The sequence below is a fragment of the Hippoglossus hippoglossus genome, chromosome 11 (assembly GCF_009819705.1).
Source record: "Hippoglossus hippoglossus isolate fHipHip1 chromosome 11, fHipHip1.pri, whole genome shotgun sequence".
Lineage (NCBI taxonomy): Eukaryota > Metazoa > Chordata > Actinopteri > Pleuronectiformes > Pleuronectidae > Hippoglossus > Hippoglossus hippoglossus.
Window position 1 is genome coordinate 1,542,960 of NC_047161.1, and position 27,500 is coordinate 1,570,459.

The window sequence follows — 27,500 nt, forward strand, 5'->3', positions numbered from 1 at the left end:
CGAGGGATAGAAGGTGGAGAAAAGAAACCTGGCTGAGGGGGAGAGGAAGGGAAGAGAGAGTGAGAGATGGAAGAAGAAGAAAGGAAACAAGAAAGGAAGGATGAAGGAGGAGGAAATAACAAGGAAAGGACAGCAGGAATGAGGAGGAGAAAGAAGCAGAGAGGCGGAGGGAAGGAGAGAAGGAAGGAAGGAGGTGAGAGCTCTAGAATAGGAATAAAAACCAAAGAAGGAATAATACTAGACGAGGGGAGGAAAGGTTGCAAGGGGTGAGGACAGGAAGGAAGTGAAGTAAGGATGAAGGAGTGAGAGAGAGGAGGGGGGGGGGGGTGATGGAGAGGACGGATGAAGAGGAAAAACAAAAATAATCCTGAGGGGAAAACAGCAGCTTTGCTATTTCAGTTTGTGTAACAGAGTCCGTCGCTCTCTCTCTCCCCCTCTCTCTCTCTCCCCCTCTCTCTCTCTCTCCCCCTCTCTCTCCCCCCCCCCCCTCCCCCTCACCCGTCCTCCACCTCCACCAGCTCGTCCGTCTCTCGGCTCGAGGAGAAAGAAACAAACCTTTCGGAAACAGACTGATTCATCATTCAACACTATTCATCGTCCCGCTGTCAGATTCGCCCACGAGGCTGCCAGTCAAAAAACAGGCAGCCAATAAACCACCTGGCACTCGGTGGAAAACAAGAAGAAGAAGAAGAAGAAGACGAACCCCCCGTCAACCTACACCCCCCACCCCCCCCCACACACGTCTGAGCAAAGAGGCAGTTGATCCGAGAAGCAGCAGGAGGGAGAGCGATGAGTCGGCTGTGCTAACACTCTGCAGAAGGTTGAGTCAAACACGAGTGTCTGCCAACGCAAAGTCCTGTTTCCTGCTCTTATTATCTGCAGAAATAAAACACACACACACACATCAGCTGATCACCGTGTTGCAGCGTCAACTCTCTCAAAGTGCCGCAAAGACAAATACCGTTGGGATGAGGAAGAGGAGGAGAGGGCGGGACTCGTATTCACGACGAGCGCCTTGAGCCAAATGTTCAAACTGTGGCTCAGACGAGCAGTTCACGGCTCTGGATTAAATCGCAGCGTTCAAACAGAGGAGGGGAACCATCTGCTTCAGACCTCTTACGCTCACATGTGTGGGAGAACGAGGCCCATCAGAGGCCAGACGCTGCCAGTCGCTGGCACAGAGGAGCGACTCCAGGCGGAGAGCTCGGAGAGCAGCAGTCGGTGGTTATCTGCGAGCGTTTGGTTGTTCCACGAGACGTTTTCAATCCCCTCGTGAATCTGGACAAGGGACAGAAAACGTGGTCCGGTTTCCGCCGGGTCGGGATCGTCAGCAAACTGGACCTGAGAGTTGTGAATGTGTCCTCTGGTCTGCTCCACTCAGATAAGACGCCTCTGAGGCGAAGCGTTTACCCACTGAACCCCCCGAGGTGGAGGCGGGTGTGATGGGAAAATGAAAAATATCAACTGAAGGTTTTCTGGTTTGGGCGAATTTATGAGGCCGTCAAATCTTAAATGTTGTGAAAGCAAACGGACGCCAAAGCAAAATGTTTAAACTGGAGTAAAACAAATCACAGAGGAACTGAAGCTGCTCCTCAGTCATTTTAAATGTAGTGACCACATTGAGTTTCTGTCTGTTGCAGGGACGATGCAACAACCCCCCCCCCCCCCCCCCCCCCCCCCCCCTACACAAATTGATCTAACCAGGGGCAGCATGTGACGAGACAATTGATGCTTGGGTGTCAGGCGTCAACGCCTCGCTCGTGTTCTGCGTAGACTGCATCTGGAGAAGGACACGTAAAGTCTGCCTCCGTGTTTAGAAGCAGCTCCAACCCGTAACATCATCGTACTCGTTCTCTACGCGACCCATCTGTTCGCCTGTGGTGAGGAGAATTTAATTTGTCCTCCCAGACGCACACAGTGTAAGTAGCACCTACATGAAGGCAGCAATTTGGATGTTGGATGTCGCACTCGCACGCAGAGGAGGAACAGCCTGAAACCTCTTGAGCAAACAGGCGGGGATATTAACCGCAGCCAAATATTCTGCAGCTGTGCTCTGCTGGCGAGCGAGGCTGTAATCTACAAGTCACTTTGACAAGTCGCCATCCGTCAGCCGCTGCTCTGAGGATCAGGTCAACATGGTTAAAAACAAGATGGAGGAAATCTCCGTCACATCAACTACTGGGACTTGATTTATCCTGATAGGAAACTATTCCTGGAACTTTTTACTCAAACTTTCAAAGTGTTTAATTTCCTCTCATTTCCAAACGCCTCAAACAGACGTCTGGTGCTGCGAGTGGTAGTTTGGGTTCATATTCTCATCATCTACCAGAGAATTTATAATGTTTTCTGTGACTTATATTCTATATTTCAGGATCTTTCCACTTTAAACATCATCTAGAGTCTTCATGCTGTTTGAATGAGACCCTGTCCTATAAGATCATTTTTACACTTGGCTCAGCACCATGCGTTTCAATGGGATCTGGGAACGGATGCTCGCCATGTTTCATTTCCCCTGACGTGGCCGGGAGCCCTGGAATCATTACCTCGGCCGAGGAGGTTATGTTTTCATCTGTTTCTTTGATTTTAAGCAAGATTGCACAAAAATTCCTGCACGGATTATTACCAGAAAACGGTGGAAGGGAGCAGTATGGAAATAACCCTTTAAACTTCAGTGCAGATCTGAATCAAGATTAGTCTTTATTTAACATTGCAAGACAGCGTGGTTCTCAACTTTTCATAGATTTCTAAGAGGATAAATTCAAATAAGATGGATCTAGTGGATTTCAATGGTTTCTCTTAACATATGTTAGTACTTAATGAGCAAAATCTTCTTTTTCTTCCATGTAAATATTGATACATGATCGATCAAAGAGAAGATACACTCACATAAAGAACATGTCGGCCTATCTGCCCTGGTGCGACCCATCTTTACTCTGTGGGAGCGACAGCATCTCCTGAGGGGCGACTTCCTGTCTCAGTGTAATATCGCTCTCACGTCTCGACAGCGATGCTCGTACTCAGGTGTTTGCTCAGGACTTTGAGGAGGAGGAGGAGGAGGAGGAGGGGGGAGCAAAAATCAATAAGTGGCAAAGAGATTGGTCGTGTATGAGGAGCCCGGGTGTCAGACATAAACTCCACCACGACGCTTAAAAAACAGCAACTATCACTAATTCATGGACATGGATTCTTCCTGTAAAGCTCTGCAGCATCATTATCTGTGTGTGTGTGTGTGTGTGTGTGTGTGTGTGTGTGTGTGTGTGTGTGTGTGTGTGTGTGTGTGTGTGTGTGTGTGTGTGTGTGTGTGTGTCTTTATTCTGAGACGGTTTCTTATATGTTTGAGGCCCAATCATCCTGTTGCATGTCGAAGCCACTGCAGTGACTCCCGTGTGCTCGGCTTGCACTGCAGCAGGAAAACTAAATATTCATGTTGGAAGATATTATTAAACAGTCTGGAGGTGAAGAGACTATTGGAGTATATTTTCTGCATAATACGGTGAAAAGGTAGAAACCTGACTTTTCTGAATCCTGCAGCGTGTCTCTGTTGCGTTACTACCTCGGTTCTGCGCCCCACAAATAACACAGAGTGTCAGTAGCATCGAGTCCGTCCTTCGCCTCTGAGCTGCGACGATGACGGATGTGCTGAGACGGAATTTAGTAAAAAAAAAGCTGGTTTAAATACAAATAATTAATAAGTAATGCTGGAAACAATCACAATCTGCGTCTCTGATTTCCTTCGCTCTCGAAAATGTTTGGACGTAAAGTTTCGGCTGCGAGTATCCTCCCCTCAAGTTTGTTTTTATATATCCTTCCAAACGTGTACACGCAAGCCGGCGTGCGCCTCTTTCAGGCGCCATTCGAACACGAGGGCTGTAAACGAAGCCCCTGAGCTGCGAGGCTGCAACTATAAACACGACAACCTGACCAAGGAGCGAAATAAATAAGACTGAGAGTGAATTTAAACCCAGCTGCAGTGAGTTGGGCTCGCTTGAGAAAGTGATAGAAGGAGATATATAGACAAAATTGGAGGAGTGTGTGTGTGATTGTGTGTGTGTGTGTGTGTGTGTGTGTGTGTGTGTGTGTGATTGTGTGTGTGTGATTGTGTGTGTGTGTGTGTGTGATTGTGATTGTGTGTGTGTGCATGCTTTGCCTTCAAGGAAGTTATCATAGCAAAGTCCTCCTGCATTATTTACGAGCCTGTCAAAGGACGCGGAGAGAGGATAAGACAACACAGAGAAACAGCTTGGGGTAGTTCGATGCCTTTGCAGAGTTAATCTGAGCCCGTGACACGTCGCCCGCTGCCGCCTGAGAGAGACGGCGCCGGCTCAGCTGATTGCACTGATACCGGGGAGGATCGGCGGTCGTGCTGCAGGTATGTTAATACGGTGGAGCCCCTGCTGAGCCCAGGGGAGATTCAATTTCTCCGGGCGATTACTGAGCAGAGATTGCAGCAGAATTACGAGCGGATGCGACACTTGTCATCGTCGGGTTCCTGCACCGTGTTTCAATCGGGCAATGATTGTTTCACAATAACAGAAGTGATGACAAACGGTTCAACCCAGTTTAACGTCTGCTCGCATGCGTCTCCTGTCAGGACGTCTTCACGGGGACACGTGTCCAGGGACTTGAGTGATCGCTGCTTTAGTTTGGAGCATTTTACTGAAAACTGTTTCGTACGACAAATATCACGAAGCATATTCACAACATGTTCAAAATAATACAAATATAAATAAAAGAGCTCAAACCTTCAACGATAAAAGCATATTTAAATTCACTAGCTCCTCGTGACCCCGTCTCCCAAATCCAGGAAGGATTCTCTGAAAATGAAAATTTAATGGGTTCTTCACCTTTTCTTCATCCTTACGCCAAGTTTTGTGATAATAATCCTGTTAACTAACCTCCTGCTAACTAACGTCCTGTTAACTAACATCCTGTTAACTAACGTCCTGCTAACTAACGTCCTGTTAACTAACATCCTGTTAACTAACGTCCTGTTAACTAACCTCCTGCTAACTAACGTCCTGTTAACTAACCTCCTGCTAACTAACATCCTGTTAACTAACGTCCTGTTAACTAACATCCTGTTAACTAACGTCCTGTTAACTAACGTCCTGCTAACTAACGTCCTGTTAACTAACGTCCTGCTAACTAACGCCGTGCTAACTAACGTCCTGTTAACTAACGTCCTGTTAACTAACCTCCTGCTAACTAACATCCTGTTAACTAACATCCTGTTAACTAACGTCCTGCTAACTAACATCCTGTTAACTAACATCCTGTTAACTAACCTCCTGCTAACTAACGTCCTGTTAACTAACCTCCTGCTAACTAACATCCTGTTAACTAACATCCTGTTAACTAACGTCCTGTTAACTAACATCCTGCTAACTAACGTCCTGCTAACTAACGTCCTGCTAACTAACGCCGTGCTAACTAACGTCCTGCTAACTAATGCCGTGCTAACTAACGTCCTGCTAACTAACGTCGTGCTAACTAACGTCCTGCTAACTAATGCCGTGCTAACTAACGTCCTGCTAACTAACATCTTGCTAACTAACGTCCTTCTAACTAACGTCCTGTTAACTAACGTCCTGCTAACTAATGCCGTGCTAACTAACGTCCTGCTAACTAACATCTTGCTAACTAACGTCCTTCTAACTAACGCCCTGCTAACTAACGTCCTGTTAACTAACGTCCTGCTAACTAATGCCGTGCTAACTAACATCTTGCTAACTAACGTCCTTCTAACTAACGTCCTGTTAACTAACGTCCTGTTAACTAACGTCCTGCTAACTAATGCCGTGCTAACTAACGTCCTGCTAACTAACATCTTGCTAACTAACGTCCTTCTAACTAACGCCCTGCTAACTAACGTCCTGCTAACTAACGTCCTGCTAACTAACGTCCTGTTAACTAACATCCTGTTAACTAACATCCTGTTAACTAACATCCTGCTAACTAACATCCTGTTAACTAACGTCCTGTTAACTAACATCCTGCTAACTAACATCCTGTTAACTAACGTCCTGTTAACTAACATCCTGTTAACTAACGTCCTGTTAACTAACATCCTGTTAACTAACGTCCTGTTAACTAACGTCCTGCTAACTAACGTCCTGCTAACTAACGTCCTGTTAACTAATGTCCTGCTAACTAACATCCTGTTAACTAACGTCCTGTTAACTAACACCTGCTGCTGCTGACACAGGAAACATCTCCTGTGGCCCTCCAGAGTAAAAGTCTTTCTGTCACTCCTCAGTCAAACATCTACTGTTTACACCAAACGTTCCACATAAACTGTCTGAACTGGTTTCACACCGTGACTCATCCTCCAGTGTTGTGCTACAACTCATCAACAAGTTAGACACGTGTCAGGGACAATGTTAATGAATTTACTGCATCAGGTTCCTTCAGCAAGTAATCGTCTGTTCAATAGAGTGAGAACTTCCTCTGTCGTAGAATAAAAGCCTGAAGCCACCGAACATCATGTCGCTTTTTGGTCAAAGTGGTAAAATGAGAGATGTAGCACCGTTAGATCAGAGAAGTATATTATCAATCAATTTCTGTCAGTTTTTGTGACGTCCTGCGTCTGAAGACACTTTACTAAACTCGCCATCTTGGTTTCAGCCTGTTTTTGTGCGAGCGTGGAGTAAAGCTGTCGGCGTCACCACGAGCAGTTAGCAGCAGCGGCTCACATGTGGATGTGGTGGATTCGGAGTCTGAAGCTCATACGGAGAGTTTTCTGTTTCTTGAGGTCCGTTACAGCAGAGAAATAAAACAACATCAAACGTCACGTTGACCTTCGCAGGTCACCGACCTTGAATGTGACTGGTTCACTGGCAACTAAACGATTCCTCACTCGTGATGCATTCAGGTGCATGTGAAATGTAGTTTTCTCTCCTCAGCTGTTAAATGCTTGGTGCAGCTGGAGTCTAATTGGAGGTGTTGTCAGCCGTGTTGGCTCGTGGCGGTCTGACACGACGAGGCGTTCAGGCGCTGCTTTCAGGCAGGAGAGACGACAGCACATGACTGCTAATGACACGTCAAAAGGGAGGTGATGGAAAAACCAAAAGGAGGAAACAAGTATCATTAAGTTTTCAGGTTCGACTGAACAGGAGTCAAAACTGTCTCCGGCTCCGACATTAGAGTCCACGAGAGGAGGAGGAGACTTTCTGCTCCGTCCTGCTTCAAACTGTTTCCACTTACTTCATCATTTGGAGTTTTTGGACATCTCCCAAAAACGGATTGGATCTATTATGGGATGGATATTTATGACTGTGTGAAATTTGGTGCAGATCCAAACACAAACCTGGAGCTTTTCGTTCATAATGGACGGTTTGACCTTCACGGAGGTCAGAGCTTCCCAGAGGGGAAAGATCCATCAGAGCCGTTTCCACAAACTTCCTGTCGTGGCCGACGCAACTAAGTGTGGTTAGAGAACGGATGAGCTCGTGATGGAGAACACACAAACACACGTGACGCACAGTGGAGGTGGTGTCGTGTCTGACTCGGCACCAGACGCACTAATCTGTACCGGTGATGTCACTCATGACGGCAGCGTGAATCCAGACGTCTGCCGTTTGCCAGTGAGGAGAGAAATGCAGCCAAACCAGTCGGGAGGAACTTCATTATGCAGCAACACAATGACCCACAACACACTGCCAGCACAACGGAGGACTTCATCGGGGGGGAAAGGTGGAGGGTTTCAGCCCGGTCGAGTCGATCGATGGGTCTTCACCCAGTAGAACAACAACCAACTGCTGAGGAGGAAACTGAAGGAAGGAGAGAAGGAAGGAGACACCTGAAGGAAGGAGAGAAGGAAGGAGAGAAGGAAGGAGGCTGCGGCGGCGAGAGCAAATCACACATGAAGAATGTTTGGTGCGAGCAAATAATAAATCTATTTACTTTAAAACAACCTGTGCCTGTGATTTCTTATCTTGAAATGTGCTTTGATTAAAAAAAAGCTGCAACGTCCTCAGTCGTTTAATAAATCTAGGTGTAAATACCAGGAAATAAAAGATGAAATACTGAACTCGTATCTCACGCTCATCTTTTTATCTCCGACTCAAATGTCGTCAGTGAACGACAACAACAAAGGAACTGGCTTTGATGTTCCAACCGTTCCGGAGACAGAAAACAGGGAAAGAGAATAAAAACCAAAACCTCATAGAACTCATCCAGCCTCACAACCCAGCTTTCACTATATATTCATATTCATAACACAGTAACGTATCATATACAGCAACAATGATCAGATTATTTACCTGAATCAATTAACACATGTGTTGCTTCATCATCGAACATGTTAGAGAACCATCTCTAGAACTGAAGATCTGTGATCAGTGGGGGGGGGGGGTCATTGTTTAATATATGAACTATGTGGAACTGTCCATCATACAAATAGTAAAGTAAACAAAAGGGAATATTTCAAAATCTATGGAGAGTTGAATGAAGGGAGAGCAGGAGCATCCACTTCATCTGGTCCCTGGAACGTGTGCACAACTCACAACTCACAACTCACAACTCACAACTCACAACTCACAAAGTTTATAAAAACAAATCCAGCGTCGGGTTGAAGGAGACATTTAAACAAACGCCCCGAACGTCATCATCAGCAGCAGCAGCAGAGACTCAGATAAACAAACAGCCGACAGATGCTGAATTGTTTTTGGCCCCTTTACTCCTGAAACACCTCAACACACTGCGGCGTAAGCAGCAGGGAAATAAAGTGCAAATTGTGGCCCAGTCATTTTCAATAACGGTTGTTTAATTCCCTCCTGATCGTCCCCGAAGTGAAGCTGCTTTTGCTGCAATACAACCGCTCATTGATTCTCAGCACCGTCGCTCTAATTAGGAGCCGAGTGGATCTGGGATGATTTGTTCCTGACGTTCTCAAAGAGGCACAACACAAACCGTGGTGGTGACTCGTGCCGGAGCAGAGGCAATTACCAAAAAATCAACACAATAAAAGCTTATCGGCACAGTTTGTTCAAACCAAAATTAAAAAAGGAGACAATGTTTTGTCCCGCCTGCAGAGTGTTGAGAGTTCGACGCTGAAGGCTCGTGTGTGAGGAGCTTTCATGTCGGGGGTTCACATGTTCGGAGTTACACAGCGAGATCCAGCTCTTACATCAGCGGCATCACAAGAGGAGACGCTGCAGGAACGTGATCGTGTTCTTTATTACGTGAAACCATCATCTCAGAGAGAAAATAGCCCCGAAAACAGATCGACTGGGAGCAGCACATTAGACCCCACACGGGAAGAGGAGCCGAGGAGCCGAGGAGCCGAGGAGACGGGGAGACGGGGAGACGGGACGTGAGAGGTTCTTCATAACTGGATGGTTTTATTGAGCCCATAAACAAAACGCAGCTGAAATTATGCCGCCTGTTGGCGTGAGCGGCAGCGTGAAATAAAAATAAGAGCTCGCTTCAAGCCTGGAGAAAAAAACACAAAACAGGCGGCGGCAGTTTGAGTGTGAGAGCTGATTTATTTTAAATGTGCGTAATGACCAACACACAGAGTGGGTGAATATTGAAATGTCGGCTGCTTGAATCTGAAACCATGAAAATCTGATTTCAAACAAATCAGTAAAATAAATTAACTTAAAGTTGCACAAATGAATATTTATGTTGAATGTGAAAGGAGATGAAGAATCCACCAAGAACTCTCTGCACTTCTACAAAACCTTTTACCATCTTTAAGAAAGTTGTTTTAATTTTGGTTTGTTAAATTCACTCAGTAAAGCACAAACAGTCCCTTTAAAGATTGAATTAACAATTCATCATTAAAATGTCTAAAAACAACTTGACCTACGTTATGTTTCTCGTTGACTTGCGTCCTTACATCACCCAAAATGTTTCCGACAATTTTATTCCAGCTAACGGTAATTTGTCGCCTTGTAATTGTGTCGTATCCTCGTTACCCGAGGCTCCGCCTGTTAGCCTGTCGCACGTTTAAATTCAATGGAGCTCAAACTCATAGATATCAACCCTTAAATATGTTAGATTTTTCATCAAGAATGGAAATAAGTCTGCCGACAAACAGACAAACAACCAGCACTCAGAGTTTCCTTCATCAGGTGGAAACAAACCCGGTTCTGAGTTAATGTTGACGTGGCTCCGTGTCTGCAGGATGTGTAAATGAGGACGTGTTTGCTTTGGTTCACTTTGTCTGAGTGGGAGCGTGTGAAAGGCTTTTTGTTCAGAGACCCCCCCGACGTTGACCCTGTGAAAACGGCACAAACACACAAAGCTCTGAGGTAATATCACGAGGCAGAAAATCAAAGCAGTCGCGGCAACTGTTCGCTGAACCTGTGACCATTCCAATGTTTGACTTCCTTTCTTCTCCCCACAGACGCCTGTTCAGGGGCTTTCTGCAAACTCAGCGCTTCAATAAAGGGATAAAAAGATGATCATGTGGCATCGTTGTTGTTTAAACGACCATCTGACCAAACTGGCCCCGGGGAACACCACAAACACACAATCATCTCCACACAAAGGCCACTGCGTAAGTGGGCTCACCTCATTTACACACTATTGGATATATATTTATGTTTTTAATTAGATAAATGCAGTAGACGCTTCCAGTGGGAGTGAGCCTGACGATCAGTGGGAGTAGATAAAGGACGACACGTGCACCTGATGAATCATGGCAGACCTTGGCAGAGAACGGCATTATGGGTAACTGCAGCTTGCATTGGCGCTGACGTGCACACTTACAAAAAAAACATCAAATAACTAATTAAAACCAAACTTATCAGAAACATGAACAGATGAAAAAAACGTCGGTGTGATAACAACGACCTCAAATGGCTCTGATGCCGTCGGGCAGTCTTAGAAGTCTGAGAATGTGAAGCTGTGGTTTGTTCGTGTTACAAAGTCTTCACACATCAATGTTCCAGCTGCAGATGATATTCCAGCGTCTATCTGTTCAGCACTTCAAGTGTGGCAGTATATTCAGTAAAAGAAGGTTTTCAGGAGAAAAGGCACAAGTAGCCCCCGCTCCAGGCGGCTGTTACCGTGCTGATGTGCCCTTGAGCAATGCAGTAGAGCCTGAGCTGCTCATGTGCATCAACAGCATCGGACTGTACAGAACAGGGAGTCACTGTCAACGCTCAGTTTCCTCCAGACAAAGACGTCTTCTAACACCTGAACTCACATTTCAACAGCGACCTGATTATCTGATCATCTGTCAAACAGATAAATCTGCATCTTGGTCATAATCGCCCACACACACACGCTTCATGTAAATCTGAATCTCCTGTCCTTGAGTCGAGCATGACTCAGCAAACTCTCCACGAGCTGAACAGCAGCTCGGCATTGACCGTAACTTAAAATCTCTTTTAAAGAAATCGTGATTTTCCTTTACATCTATTAAACAGCTGAGATTTAACGTATCGAGGACATTTCTCCCGCTGCTGCAGAGAACAGGAAACTAAAAGTAAAACAGAGTAATTAACTCTAATCTCCCCTCAAGCTAATGTAGGTTGAATCTTTTTAAGTTAATGTTTTTATTATCTTGGAACAGAAAAAGGGAAAAACAGCTTCAGCTCTTCAACCTGCACTGGAACCTGCACTGGGACCTGCACTGGGACCTGCACTGGGACCTGCACTGGAACCTGCACTGGAACCTGCACTGGGACCTGCACTGGAACCTGCACTGGGACCTGCACTGGGACCTGCACTGGGACCTGCACTGGATCCTGCACTGGGACCTGCACTGGGACCTGCACTGGGACCTGCACTGGAACCTGCACTGGGACCTGCACTGGGACCTGCACTGGGACCTGCACTGGAACCTGCACTGGGACCTGCACTGGAACCTGCACTGGGAGCGAGCAGAGCCAGAGGCTGGAGACACCAGCGAGCAGAACCTGCTGCATCAACACCCCCCAGCACACTGATCTTTATTCTGCAGGCGGCTGCACACAGCTACAGGAATAAAGGAGGGATTCCTCGCTTCACTTTGGGCAATGTTCAGAATTCAGGTCTGGGCAGGATGCAAGGACGACAGCCAAGCAAATTACGAGCCAAGCAAATGACTCTGTCTCTGGCAATCAGGCGCTGCCGGCCCTCGGTGTGACCTTGGAGCCGGACGCTGCCAAACCCGGGCCGACGTCTGAAGCTGCCTCGGACGAGTCGCTGCCGAACGCTCGTTATCTCCCGTCTCATCTCGGGGAGTCGGATGAACGAACGTCTGGCTGGTAGTTAATGCTTCTTATTTATCATTCATTAAATCTGCGGATAAGGTTTCACCTGAAGTCGAAAATGCTTTAAAGTCAAAAAGACATTTGCCGGATAATTTGAAGAAAGGTTCACTCGCTCTGGGGTTTTTTAAAAGCTTTCATTGCACGATTTTTATCTCAGTTGTCACGGAGACAGATGTGTTGACATCAAGAGCTGGAGGCACTTTGAGGATTTCTCAACTTATACCTGTGACTAGAGAAACATTAGTTTGACACAAAAATAGTATATATAACGAAGGCTCCTTCAAATGTGGCCGACGAACGCATCCTTCGGCCTATCCCAGGATGCACCAGTGACGACGCTAAGGAGCTAACTGCCAGTGGGACAAGCTGATGGTGCAAAGAGGAAATCATCCATAGAATATTTCATCTTGGCAGAGGATGCATCCTGCAGAGGACTCAGACGTCTCTGCCTGGCCTCCGGAGACCGAGTGACGCAGCTCCTGAACTGAGACACAACTGAGTTTATCCAGAAAGTTCAAACAAACTTTGTTCAATTTGCAGAATCCGCCTCCCGTCCTCCTGTATTTTCATTACATTCTAATACAGACGATTCAACCTGAAGCCACAGGTCACTCGGTCGTGAATACGTCTGCTGGGTGGAGAATGAGCCCATTACTGGAGAAAATGAGAAACTCTTCCTGTTGCAGTTCTGAGTAAAAAGCACGAGGCCGCATGCAAAATGTTTCCTGAGCAGCTTTGACCTCCAGTGTCCCAAAAAAATGGTTGTGTTCTCTTATCTGACATTCAGCCGTTTCGCCGTCTTCTCCACAGCGAAGGGCATATTGTTGTTTACTTTATATACCGAGTCCATTTATGTGCAAATTCATGAGATTAGCTTTGACGTCCAGTGGGAGCCGCCTCCTTTGGCAGTTTCCAGCAGTGGTTTGGCCGGTGAATTCATCATGAAAATGGGTTTCAGGGATGTATCGATTGTCCCACAAGTCACGCTGTATTTATGCTACGGCTAAAAAGATCGAGTTAAAGCAGGAACCTCTCCAGAGCTACGAATGCTCAGGAATACTGTAGCATCGACATTATCCTGAATCTGAGGGAGGGCGCGGAAATAATTGGATGAAAAGACGGGAAAGGAGAAGCTGAGGAATAAGCGAGAAGTCGCTGAGAAGAGAAACGGATGCAAAATGCACGACAGAGTAAACAGGAGGTTGGAGTTCAGGAGGAAGAAGAAGAAGAAGAAGAAGAAGAAGAAGAAGAAGTGAGATACAGAGCGTGACATTTTGAATGATAGCTGGTAGTTTTTCTGCAGCAGACCGTTCTGAAGCATCCATCCCTCGCTGAGCTTTTCTTTACGGCTAAAATGGAAAATACTCCTGTTTAGTTTGTTGAAACCACAGCGATCTGAACTCAGCTTCTTTACAGGGTGTCAATAAAGAGTGGACATCTGAAGTAAGGAGGAAACAGGGACACGTTTTGAGGGACGTTAACAAAGTCAGTCAAACGTTTCGGTCGTGATGTTTCGCCAAAACCAAACTTACTGGATAAACGAGATCTTGAACAAACTACAAAAGATCCCGGAAACCTTTGAGAAAAACGTATTTAACGTGCACTTTGACTTATTAGTTTTAGCCTGCGTCCCATCCACTAACATGGAGGAGAGGATTTGTGACCTACATGTTTATATTCACTCCATGTTGCTGATTTATTATTGTCAATAAATTATGATTTTGTAAATTCTCACTGACCACCCAGCCCACTGGTTCCTGGTGAAGACGTAAATCTCCCCCCCCCCCGCCCCCACATGTCGTCCTTACTGTAATTTAATAAGTGTTCAGGAGAAGAAAAAAGAAAATTGAACAATAAATGTTTCCTTGTAGCCCTGCAGCTAATGTGCTAATCTGCAGCCGGGCAGATGAGGACCCCAGGGTTGAAAGATAAAAAGAGAGAAACCATCCTGGAGTAAATGCAACGGAGGAAAGATATCGTCAGAATATTTTCCAGAGATGTTGATTTTTTTTATTCAAACCTGCAGCCGGAGACAAGAACCTACATCTTAAGATATTTTAAAGTATCCAGTGGAAAAGCCAGAGGTGAGAGAAGAGTGAAACGTGACCAGGAAGAGAACAACCTGCTGCTCGAGTGGCACCAAACACCGAACACCGCTGAGGAGTCACCTCCGGACGAGGGAGGAGGAGAACGATGTGTGGATGTTCAGCCGCTTCATGCTGAAGAGATCATACAAATTTCATACGTTTACTGCTTCCTCCTGCTTAACATTCACCAGTCATCCCTCTGCCGCTTCCCTCCATGTAATCAGCGGAGCTAAAAGTACCACTGCCCCTCCGACGCTCACTGGAGCCAATTAGCCGCGGTTGCGACGTGCTGCTTGTGATGCTGACCCACACTTTCCATGCCAGTACACGGCGCCAGCGAGATTAGCACTAATGATGACCAGGCTGGCAGACGCCGCCGCCGCCGCCGCCGCCGCCGCCACCCGCGCCGAGGTTTATCTCGTCTGCATCTACAGCGCTTTGTCACAACAATGCTCTCAATTAATTCTCCTGATTAACATCTCAGCAGGAGACCCAGAAACACGGATTTGGGCGGCAAACCTCGCTGTGATTTTGCATTTTTATGCAACTGTTTCGTCAGTCGAGACTTGTTGTTGCACAGAACGCACAGCGTGCATGTGCTGCTACACAATGTAGTCTCCTTTCCTCTCGAAGTAAAGATACAAATCGTGAAGAATATCAAAGTCCTGCAGCGGCAAAAATCACGTTTTTAATCACGTTAACATCCCACTTGGGATTTTTATAAGATAGAATTACTAGGTAAACTAAGCAGTGAGGGCCATGGCTGGGTTTCTTATTCTATAGATGAACAGAAAAACTTGTTAAATGTTTTCTTAAATGCAGCGAAGGGAGAGCTTAAGTCGCCTAATGCTAAAACTACTTGTTAGGACCAAAGCTAGCCTCAAAAAAAAAGGACGGGAGGCCAACACGATGACATAAAAGCTGAAAAATTCAATTAAAACGTGCACAGGATTAAACCACATCACAGGAACTCTGCAGAATCCACGGTGCAGCTGTTTGACACCGAGGCCTCCTGCTGTGACACATCACCTGGATTCTTTCTGCAGGATCATTAAAACCCATAGAGGGCATCGAGCCAAATGAAAACGTGCCATAAAGACGAGAGACCGTGCAGACGAGCAACAGGGCGTGTGCAAGCTCAGCAGAACCACTGGATGAAGAGAGGCTGACAGACAAACACAGGAAGTGGGGCTCAGACGGGCAAAAAGAGGGGGGACACGGAGTCAGACGACAGGAAGACAGGTGAAGGCAAAATAAGGAGATTTGCCAAAGGTGATGTGGGGACAGAGATCTACCCGGTGCTGTCTGCCGTTGTCATCCGGTGTCGCTGCCTGTTAGAGAAGAGAGGAAGAGGGGGAGCAGCCACGGACGCAGACGCGAAGCTTTGAAAAACAAGTCGGGGGAAAATAGAGCAGCGGCTGACACACCTGCAAAACAGACGTCATGTTTACATCATCACGTCTGGAGTTCGTGGCTCCGCCTGGTCCTTGACCCTCAGTCACACGACGAAGGATTCTGATTTACTGAAGCAACATCAAGTTCATCTTCGACCACCGTGTCGTTACAACATCTGCACACAGCTGTTCAAAAACTGTCGGTCAGGCAACAGAACGTGGAGAAAGGGGGACGATTAAATAGGAACGATGTTAAAACACAAATGATCAACAGACTTGGTGCTTCTTTCTGGCTGAGAGGAAATCACTACGACTGTTTCCTAAGAGTCTGACCCAAGCTTTGTTCCCTTGTTTCATTTGATCCGGTTGGTTTCACATCGCAGAGATTTAGAGAGAAGAATAAAGAGTCTGACATAAATCTGTCCCGTCTCTGCTTCCTGTGATTGGTCCAAAAGTCCAAACTGTCCCCAAAAAGAATAAAGACAAAGGTGAAACGATGGAATTAGTGGTTCGATACATTTATTCACATTTAGCTCATTAAAGCTGTTTGATAGCAAAGCTCATATAATTGAGTTAATGGATATTGATGTTAATCGCTGAACGTTCTTTTCACCTCTGTTATCATTTCTTTATATTCTGAGTGTAAATTTCAGCTGAAAGCAGATTGTATATCTGCACCTTTTTAATAAAAACACTGCGTATCACTATTGTTTTGAATCATTTAACAGAACCATCTTCCTCCACAGTTTTTAAATTGCCGTCCAAACACTATTGTCACAGAGGAGCTGCCCTGAAGTCACTGATCTGCTCCGCTGGACTGAGAACCTGTGAATTATTTACCTCACACACACAGAGACAATCACACTGGATCTTCTGAGGACGCAGGAAACACTGAACACACACAAACTCTCAAGGTCACTTTCCTCTGAGGTCAGAGAAGTGAAGCTGGCGACTCTGGAACCTTGGAAACTAAACACTTTCTCCTCAGGTTGCGTTCGGACAGAAAAATGCAGAATCAGGCTCTTTTGTTGACACAGTTTGGTGAAGCCACCGCTCATACTGCCAGGGTTCCTTTGAGCAACACACCTACCTCTAACAGGCAACCATCAGACAACCATATGCAATTAAGAGCGTTGCAGAAAACAGGAACCTCCAGGAAGCTGTGTAGACGCAGGGTTTCAAAAGCAGCAGCTCACCAGTCGACTTTAAATCCTCTGACACAAGCAGGAGCAGCGGAAACATCACTTTCAGGTTAAAAACCCGACGCTCTCATCCGGTGCAGCGGAATAATAAGCTTTTAATTCTCTAATATTACAAGGAGCCTCTTACACCAGGGTCACATCGGCAGCAGGGAAAGCTACGGGAAATAAAATAACCTTGAATCTGTATTTTTCATGCAGCAATTACAAAAAAAAATAAAGGGCAGAGCTGCAGGAAAGTTTCTGAAGTGCAAACAGCTGATTGATTACGTGACGGCATTTTCCATCTCTGCCGAGTGGGAACAAAGGGGCGATAGCAAAGGAGGCAGAATGAGCAAATTAGAAGGGATTTAGGTAAAACCAAAGAGATCTCCTCACGCAAAGGATGCTTATCTCCCTATTAGCCTGCAGGGCCGAGGGCAGATAGGGGGCGTCTGCAGGAACAGCCCCGGGCAAAAGGCTCCGGAGCCGCAGAGGAAGACGAGGACAATTAAATTACACTACAACCAGCGGTTCTTCCTCCGAGAGAGAGGGGAATGAAACAGCTGCATCGCCATTGTTTCCCCAGCAGCTGGATGAGCCACTTCCTGCGCGCGGAGCTGCAACACGTGTGTTTCTGTGGCTTCACGGCTGCACTGAAGCTGCGTGTGACGGAAATGTCAAAGTCATTCTTCACCTCTGCTGACACAAATACCACGAGAGCAGCTGGGCGGCAAAGAAAGAGACTTTTTATTCTACTTTAATGTGAGTTATTATTAAGCCACGATTATCTTTCAGTCTCAACGCAGAATGTATTGACGCTGATGCATCATAACCGTCATATTGAAAATGTGTAATTATGAGCTTCTTCTGACGACATAGCTGAGCACACGACTGCAGATCTGCCACAGAACGAGTGAAGCAGAAGTCACGTGGAGAAAAAAACTGATTTTCAGCTGTTGAAGCAATAAACACAGTTTCAGCCGTTAATCTCCGTGCATGTGTTTCCAGATCTGTCTTCACATTTACAGATATAAATACACTTTCAAATCTAAATACATATTTGAAGATATTTTCCTCAAATCAAATCTGGTTACACACGGACAGATTGAGACTGACATTTGTCAATAGTTTTGCAACAGCTGGAAAAAAATACACCTGGTGTTGAGCAACACAAAGAAGATTTGAACGTGAGCCGAGAGCGACTAACTGTCATCTGTCATCTGGATTAATAGAGATGTACAATTGTGCATCATCGATATATAGAATTGGAGAATGTAGGTTTTCTTTTTTTAACACAGGGGATCAAGACACCTTCCCTGCATCAGACCAAAGAAATGTGTCATTTCACCGGAGCACAGCCATCAAGCCCGAGCTGACATTTCCTCACAGCATCCGAAGTATGGAACCAAATTTTAAAAAACCCTCCAGAAAGAGCCGACCGTTCCTCAGGTGAGAGTGATGGGAATGTCAAACGAGCTCCGACAGCAGGGCCAAAGGAACCAGAAGAGGTTTTAACACTCAGGTTTCCTGCTGCTGCTCCTTCCTGAACTTTGCATGTTTGCCTTCTCTAATATCAACACATCAATTCCAATGGATTCGACGTACAGCAGCACTTTATGATCCCTGAGCCTCGTGATGAAATGGGACATGAGCCTGAACCGCAGAGAAATGTCTGCCTGGGTGAGATATAATGGAGTGTTTCCACATGCGTCCCGTCTAAATTTAGCACAGGACATTTTAACCTTTGTATAATTTGTCCCTCTAACAGCACAGAGTCCGTCAGTGTCGAGTCAAAACAGTTATTTTAGCCGCAGAAAGACGAACAACAGGTTGGAAACACTGAATAATTAGTGTCACCCACAGTCGCTGAGTCAGTTTGGATTCTGAAGTGTAGAAACACACGATGTGACACAGATTCCACGAGTGTTGAGCCACTGAAAAAAGGACTGTTTTGACTTGAAGATGGTGAGAAGTCGTGTAGTTCTGTGTCGTGGATGTAAACGTCCCCTCCTGTCCACCACCGCATGAGACAGTGAGACACCTCCGCCAGCCACAGAGCAGCTGGAGGCTAAGTGCCTTGCGTGCCTGCACCTCGGCAGCAGTCTTTAAGCAAAGAGGAGAGTGTGAGTCATTCGGCGTCGCCTGCGGGACCTTTGCAGGGATTCAAACTCTGCCTAATTGACTCCATCGCATTCACTGCGCAGTCGTCGCTGCAGCCTTGACGGGCGGCGAGCGGCGAGTGGCGAGCGGCGAGGATCCACACGGAGCAGTGACTGTGAGGCAGGCTGACACGGACACAGCATATCAAGAATCACCTCCCTCTCCGAAGCTCCTCACCACGGACTTGAGCCGAGAGGTGAAGCCAGGCTGGCTGCAGGCTAACAGCCCACAGGGGCAGGAGTGTGGCTGCAGGGGAACAGGCAGCCGAGGCCGAGCCCACCGGCTGGTGGAAGAGCAAAGGAGGGAGAGAGGAGGGAGCGAGGAGGGAGCGAGGGAATATGGGAGGAGAGAGGAGGAGGAAGAGAGAGGGGATGAGAAGAGAGAGAGAGACTACAAACGACCCTCAGGTGATGCAACGCTACAGGTGCAGCTCGCCCCCTCCTTTCTTTCCTCTTCATCCTTTCCTCCTCACTCTTGCTCCCCATTGGCCTCGACTCCGACTGCTACACGAGGTGAGGTTACAGGTGCAAATCCCCCCCCCCCCAGCAGGCTCCAGTCACATTAATCCTCTGATGCAGGTTTACAGCGACAGGCCGGCCCGGTGAGTCCCCGGTTAGTCCGCTTCCATTCCAGAATGTTTCTCTGAATGTCCTTTTGTTTCCCCCCCCTTCGTCTGCTCCTCCTCCTCCTCCTCCTCCTCCTCCTCCTCTCCAGCTGCCTCGCTCATGTTGTCGCCGCCGCCTTTTCACGTGATCTCCGACACGTCTTCCTGGGATATCTGATGTAGCTGCTGGGATAATCCCAAGTGAGGGATTAGCGCGGCACCTGACCCAGACGGGAGGAAAAACCAAATGAGGAGAAGCAGCTCAGCCCTGCGCTCGGAGACACTTTTCCTCCGAGAACATTTTACGTGTTGCAGCAGATCTTGTGTTCAGAAGCAGGCGACACTGCAGCAGCTGCAACTGCTTGTTGGTGTCTGTTGCACCGTGTAAATGGGATGTCCTGGTTTTGAGTCTGGCCCAGAAATGTTGCTGCATATCACCCACTTCTTATTTCTCCACATCCGTCTGTTGAAATGTCAGAAAGCAGAAAACGTTGCCACGTGTTCTGTAGAGAAACCTCCCGATCTCTGAGGAGCTTGTTCTCAGGGAGCGTTCAACATCTGTAGCATCTGTGCTGCTCATAATTAAAACTCAAGTATCAGTGGACTGATCGAAAGATTAAAAGGACGTGAAATTACTGGAAAGAAACTGATTTGGGGATTTGAATATCAACATATTTACATGAGAAGCTGTAACTAAGATGGTGAAGCCTCCTCTCACCACAGGGGGTAAATGTGCAGTTACTATATGTTAAGAGTTCTTTTCTTTATACAATTTTGTTCAGAGGGGAAAATAAGCTAAACTAAATAAAGCAGAATGGTGTAATGATGATCTAAAGTATGTTTGTATTATATAATAACCAATAAAAACACTTTAAAGCGGCTGTAATAAATATGTCTATATTTGATTTTAAATGACAGTGTAATAATGATACTTATGAATATAAGATACTGCTACTATTGTAAAAAAACTAAAGAACTGATTGTCTTTACTTGGTCTTCAAAACAAAGACCAGGATCGAAGGTGACATGTGTTTTAAACACAGATTATTATATTATCAGACTGAGAGACTTCATCGTGGCGAAAGAGAGAATTTCTGCTTCGTCATCATTAAGTTTTTATCCGAGGGACAGTGGAGAAGTCGAGTTTGGGCTTCTGGGATTCGTCAACAAAACAAATGTACTTTATGTTTTCCATTAATCTGAACTTGGACCGAAGATCGACCATCGGGTGAAATGGGAAACTGGAAATTGGGAATTGTTTTTTACCGACAACAGAGAAGGTTGTCAGATAAGAGCATAACAAAATCATAACAGTCCCTTTTAGACGAATACAAGTTTGCCGAGTCTGCAACAGGATGGAGCGTTGTACTGTATCAAAGGAGAACGAGAATAGAGCGAGGGGGGGGGGGGGGGGGTATTTGTTACCTCGACCAGAGCCGACTCAGTAAAATGAAAAGTCATCAAAATGCTGTTGTTCTGCTGAGAAGCAAAACTTTCTCCATCACCTCAAATAAATCCACAAAAAAATATTCCTAATGCTAATCAGCTCCCAGCTCCGTGGAGCTCTGGGGCTTTTTCCAGCTCACTGCGTTGGTCTCAGAGATTTCTGCTCTCGTCAGCATTGTGTTTTTCCAGATGCATCAGTGAAAAGCTCAGATAAACCCACAGAACCTGTCCAGCGCCGCGCACACACACACACACACACACACACACACACACACACACACACACACACACACACACACAGATATTCTCCACTGAGCTAAAGGTGAATTCTACATTTATCCACGTAAACAAGATTTCACATTGAACGTGGAATCAATAAATGGATGTTAAACACCAGAGGCTCAAAAAATAACTTAAAGACGAGTCGGCAAACAAATACAATAAGCGCTCATTTTCTGCAAATTGTTTCTTTCATCCATTTTACCTTTTTCCATCTATTGTTTCCTCTCCTTATTTCCTACCCTCCTCTCCTCGTCCACTCCCCCTCCTCCCTTCCCTCTTCACCATAACTCTTTCTTTTCTTTCTCTGCTTCCTCTCTCCGTCCTTCACTCCTCCACCTCATCACCAATCGCTCCCGATCTGACACTGGTCCACTTTCCTCCCTCTTCACTGGGTTGACACCGGCCAGAGTGTGTGTGTGTGTGTGTGTGTGTGTGTGTGTGTGTGTGTGTGTGTGTGTGTGTGTGTGTGTCTGTGTGTGTGTGATGGGCGGGGCCCAGGAGATGGGGGTGTCATGTCCGCTCTTGATGAAACACACCTTGGGATAAATGCGGTTCCATTCATCTCCTTGTTCTCAGGCAGCCGTTCACAGGGGCCGATGGAGCGCGGCGATAAAGAGGAAGAGAATGAAAAAAGTCAGCAGATATGAATGTTGTGGCTGCAAGAGGGAGGGGGGGGAGGGGGGAGGAATGAGGAAGAGGAGAAGACATGAATAACGGAGGGAAGGAGAGGTGTAATGTGAGATGTGGAGGAAAGGAGCAGATAGGGATCAAATGTGAAAAGGAAGGAAAGGAAAGAAGGGGATAGGATAAAGAGGAAGGGAGAGGGGAGTGTAGACTTAAGGAAGGATTAGAGGATAGCAGTTGAAAGAAAGAATGATGGAGGGATGAAGTAAGGGGAGTAAATAAGGATATGCAAATGGAGGGCAGTAAAGGAAGAAAGAAAGGGGGATGAAGAGGAGGAAGGAATGGAGGGAGGATAAATGGGCGCAGAGGAATCAAGGAGAGAGCAAAGAGGGATGGGAAATAGGGAGAAGATAAGAAAAGGAAATAGGAAGGAAGGAGAGAAGGTGGGAGTGAAGGCAGGAAGGAAGGGAAGACGAGTGTGCCAAGAAGGAGGAAGAACAAGAAAGGGAATGGGAGATTAAAGGGAAGAGGAAATGAGAGGAAGAGAGGAATTGGGACGAAAGGAAGGAGGAGGAATAAATGAAAGATTTGAGGAAGGAAGGAAGGAAGGAAGGAAAGGAAAAGTGAAGAATTAAACAAAAGAAGGGAAAGAAATGAGGAAGTAACGTCAAAGAAGAGAGGGAGCACATGACACATGTGAAGGGAGGAGGAGAAACGAGAGGAAGCTCAAACAACATGAAAGAAGAAAAGGAAACGAGAGTAAAGTCGTTTCCTAGAAAAACGTCCCCAAAATGGCTGAAGTCACTGAGCCTGGGTATGATGTCACTGTGTGATTGTGGTTCAGAGACGGAGACAAAGGGCGAGAGAGGACGACAGGAAGCGAGACGGAGAGAGAGAGAGAGAGAGACGGACAGTTTCCCCGTGGCTCTGCTTCGCCGCCACTACGCTGTGATGGATTGTGGGAAGTGATGACACACGACAAGTCCTACTGCTGTATTCAAACAGAGGGAGGCTCAGGTCTCACACTGCTCCCTCACGCACAGTGGACGATTCCTCCTCTGCGCTCGCTCCTTCCCTCTCCTCCTCACACGTCCTTTCCTCCGCTCCCTCCCTGTCCTCCTTCATTTCCTTCCCCCGTCTCTTTCCATTCCACGTTCGGTCCATCTTCCCCCCCCCCGACCCCTCATTTTACAGGTGGCTGATAACAGACGCCGAACTCGATCGAACACGTAAATCACAAGCGGTCGGCTAACAAGCCACCAGCTGCTGCTAAACCCCGTCGGCTTCACACTTTCTGAAAGGTAATTTTACAACCTGTTCTCTGAGTCGAGCCAAAGACGCTGAGTCGTCGCAGTTTAAAGGACGATCGCAGTTCACGGCAACTTCTTATTGATGACATCACACAGTTTGAGACTCAATCAAATCACTTTATTCTGAGCATAAAATAACTTTGTCTAAACATAATTGCTGTTTTAAAGTGGCTCAAATCAAAAGGAAATGACTCTGTTAAAAACATGAAGTTAAAAACAGTCTGTACAGAGATGGACTCAAAACTGTAAGCCGTCATCGGCACAAGATGGCCGCGTTGGCATCCAGTTTGGATTGGGATCAAACCACCGACCCTCAGGTCAGGTGACGACCCGCTCAACCTCCTGAGCCACAGCCGCCTGTGAGGCCACCGGAGTCCAGAAGAGGTTTCGGCCTTTAACCGATGAAGTACAGAGAACATTCAACATCTGGATCGTTCCCTGTGCATTTAAAGAAACCGTCTGAAGTTAAATATCATTTAAAGATCAAGTTCTCCTCCGACGTCCTTTTACTTGAGAAGAAAATGTCTTTCCAGTCTGTGGTTCTTAATAAAAAAGACGTTAGTTGCTGCTTACACACAAAGAGCTGCTTTAAATCTCAGGCTCTGCTGCAGCCATGTTGCAAACAGCATGAATATTGCAGGACTGAATGATTTGTGCTCATTTGTTGCTGCAGAGTTTCACGACCGAAGTGGGATCATGGAGAAGTGGTTTGTCTTTGTCTCCGTCCTGACTCTAATATCCTGCTCTCCTTTTCAGTCATTTCATTCTTTCATGATCCGCAGCCTTCACAGTGAGTTGAGTGACAGAGCCGACGCTCAGCTTCACAAATATCACGATTGGGGCTGAATTACAGGAACATGAGGTGCGTCGGTGAAGAGCCTCGTTAACGATTACACATCACGCTGTATTCCCTCAGTCTGGGTGGTGATGGTGGAGAGGGGGTCGTCCAACACGCTGATCTGAAATCTGTGTTCACATCTGATGACGGACGGACGATTCCCGTCGGTTCAGCCACAGATTTCATTCTGGAGCGACAGACTAACAACGACCGGAAGCTTCTATATCGAGCTCAGCTGCCGTGAAGTGGTAGAAGCCGTTTCCACTGCGGTCACCAGCTTCCTCGTTCAATGTGATGTCATTTTAACGAGGGGTTGGTTGTTTGGTCCAGTCCCAGCAAATTCTCATTAGCTAGACAATGGCCTTACTCTCATATAAGGAGAAAATCAATAGCCCTGATCCGTCATTCAACTAGTAAGTGATTCAGAAGAGCGCACACATCTGCTGAAGCTGCACAAAGGGAGGGACTACAATGGGGGGGGGGCTACAATGGGGGGGGCAAACAACCGCCAACTTCCGATCTCACAATATTAAAGAATCTAGATTTGTGTTTAACGCTTGAATAGACGCGGATTGGCATATTTCAATTGTGTTTGTTCTAATAATTATTTATTATAAAGCAAATACTAGACTTTTATGTCTTATTATTATTATGTCAGTGTCGTTATAATGTTTTATTTGGCTGATTAGTCTTCAAGTAGAGTGAACTCACTGCACCGAGGCTGATTTACTTAATCTGGTTAATTGCACCTTGTTCGGCGTCGATCTGCGAGCTCAGTCGACTTCAGCCTGGATTCTAATGAGCTGCCACAACTTGAGATAAAACACTGCAAAGAAACATATCAGCTGGGGAATGATTAAAATAATTGAAATTCAGTTCAACTCTTCACCAGACAAGAAGATTAATATGAAACAATTCTGCAAGAATCCAGGGTTAGACAGCGTGGATTCTCACTTTCCACGTTACAGCAGCATGTGCATGAAGAACACGTCACGTTAGAGTCCCGGAGAGATTCAAACTACGGGTTGGACGAGAACAACTCTTAAGTTCAGGGAAGCATCAATTAAAAGCTGCTAATTAGTGGTTGAATCCAGAGTGGCTGTAATTCCTGAGACGACCTGGCTGAGAGCCCTGGTGCTGTGTGAGGAAACATCTGTGTTCAATGTCAATCTGCTCATTTGTTCACACGTTTTATTGAGTTTGTTGCCAACCTGCATATTTTAACACTTCAGTGTATCTCGAAGTTTTCTGCATAATTTCGATCAAGGACAACGACAAGTGGCCGTATCCACAGCTTGAGTGTGGAACAGCTGCTGCGTGTTTCCACGGGTCAGAACTGAGCCGTCACCCTCGGGTGCAGGTACCAGTTGGGTTCTGGGTCTTTGCAGCTCTTTAAATAACATCAGAGATGGAGCTGCGTTCCTTCCTTTCCACTCGGTCTTTCACGGTCTCCCCCAGCAGCTCCCGGTCGCCTTCATTATCCTCGTGTTTCATTTCCAGTTTCCTTAAATGAAAAGAAAATCCAGCCTCATCCACTTCCCCTTTGAAGTGATGCTGCGTGGATGACCAGGGGCTCCCGCGGTGCCTCGGCAGCGCTGGCCCTCGTGAAAGGGAGGGCGAGAGTGAATATGGAGCGGGGCTCGTGTCAGCCGGGGAGCCGCCGTCTTTATCCATCACGCCTTGTCCCGGCTTAAGTAGCTAACGGCAGACAAAAGGTCTGGATCGACCGAGGAGCACAAACAGCGTCGTGAAAGCTCTGCTGCCTCGGCACTGCACGGACTCAAAATGGAGGAAGCAGGAACACGGGGCAGCGAGAGGACTTCTTCCTCCACTACGAAGGGGCACGAGGTCACAGAGACACGTCCAGCATGTCAGTCAACACAGAATATGGACTGTTGGCATGGCTACTCCCAGCTTCCAGCAGAGCCCTTAAAGAGCCACCGCTCAGCAAGAGAGGGAATATTTACACTGTGGAGGTTAGATGTTCGATATCCGAGCAGCTGCCGTCTCAGGAAAAGGAGCAAGAACATGAACCTTCAGGAGTCTTCACACTGACCAGCAGCTCCCACTCTGCCATGGAACTCCATTACCACACTTCAGCCAGAGCACTCGCACAGGAACGAGGAGTGTGTGTGTGTGTGTGTGTGTGTGTGTGTGTGTGTCTCGGCCACATGATGGCAAATTCCATTCACACTGGGCTCAGGAGAAGCATATAGGCAACTGTTGAATCAGCCACACACACACACACACATACACAGACACACAGAGACACACACACACACACACACATACACACGTCAAAGTATTGTGTCATGGTGCAGGTGTGTGTTGTATTTGTCATGCCCTCAGTTATTGTGTGTGTGTGTGTGTGTGTGTGTGTGTGTGTGTGTGTGGGTGGGTGTGTGTGTGTGTGTGTGTGTTGTGGGGGAGGGTGGGGGGGGGGGGGGGGGGTACACATTCCTGGTTCTGAATCCCAATTTCCCCTGTCTATCCTGGGGAGTGACACACACACACACACACACAGGCCTGTTTGCTGGTGCACCAGCTGCTGATGTGCACACACACACTCACACACTCACTGATCCTGAGTCTGATATCTGCCCTACAGCTAATAACACTGAAGGGGGGAGGAAGGGGGAGGGAGGGGGAGGGAGGGGGGGTGTGATCCCCTCTGGAGGACGCAGCGCACATATGCGCAACAACCGGTTTGTCAAATTGCAGAATGTCACATCTGTCTGCAACTTGTGCGCACACTTCATGCGTGAGAGAGGCACGGATGGCGCACCGGTCCCTACATGTGTGTGTGTGTGTGTGCGTCTGCGTAAAAAGACACAGCCACGCACGGCCACACCGGCGTGCACGCGGATCAATGACAGAGGGGTCAAAGCCTCGCGCACCGGCCGGCCCGGCTGCGTCCTCCCCGGGCACAGGGACCCCGGGCTGCAGCGGGCACGCACCGCCAGCTCCGGGGAACCGCGTCCCTCCAGCTGCCCGGGACGTGAAGGGCAACGCCGGGGACAGTTCGTCTGAGCCGCGGCGCAACATCTTCACCTTCAGACAGACACACGGAGGGAAAGAGGCTACTCACTGTGCTCAGGAGCCCGACTCTCTTCCGTCTCGTCCCCTTCTCCTCTGCTCGCTCTCCGCGTCTGCTCTCCGTGCACCACAATCCATCCGTCCATCCCTCCGCTGGACATTTCCTGCGGCATATAGAGCCTGATCGATTCTAGTGTCGCGGGATAACGTCCTCCTCGGGATGAAACCAAAACATATCTCACCCCCTCCTCCTCTTCCTCGCCTCCTCTTCCTCCTCCTCCTCCTCCTCTTCCTCTCCTCCCTCTGGAAAGAGAGAGAGAAATACGCGCACG

At 47.1% G+C, this 27,500-nt stretch overlaps 1 protein-coding gene across 1 annotated transcript in view; it reads right to left on the reverse strand.

The window, feature by feature from the left end:
- grin2da (glutamate receptor, ionotropic, N-methyl D-aspartate 2D, a) overlaps nt 1-27,500 on the reverse strand; it is a 148,168-nt gene that overhangs the window by 120,612 nt on the left and 56 nt on the right. The window contains exon 1 of the mRNA XM_034600809.1: nt 27,221-27,500. This exon is cut by the window's right edge and continues 56 nt beyond it. The gene's annotated coding sequence lies outside the window, so the exon portion shown is untranslated. The remainder of the gene's footprint in view (nt 1-27,220) is intronic.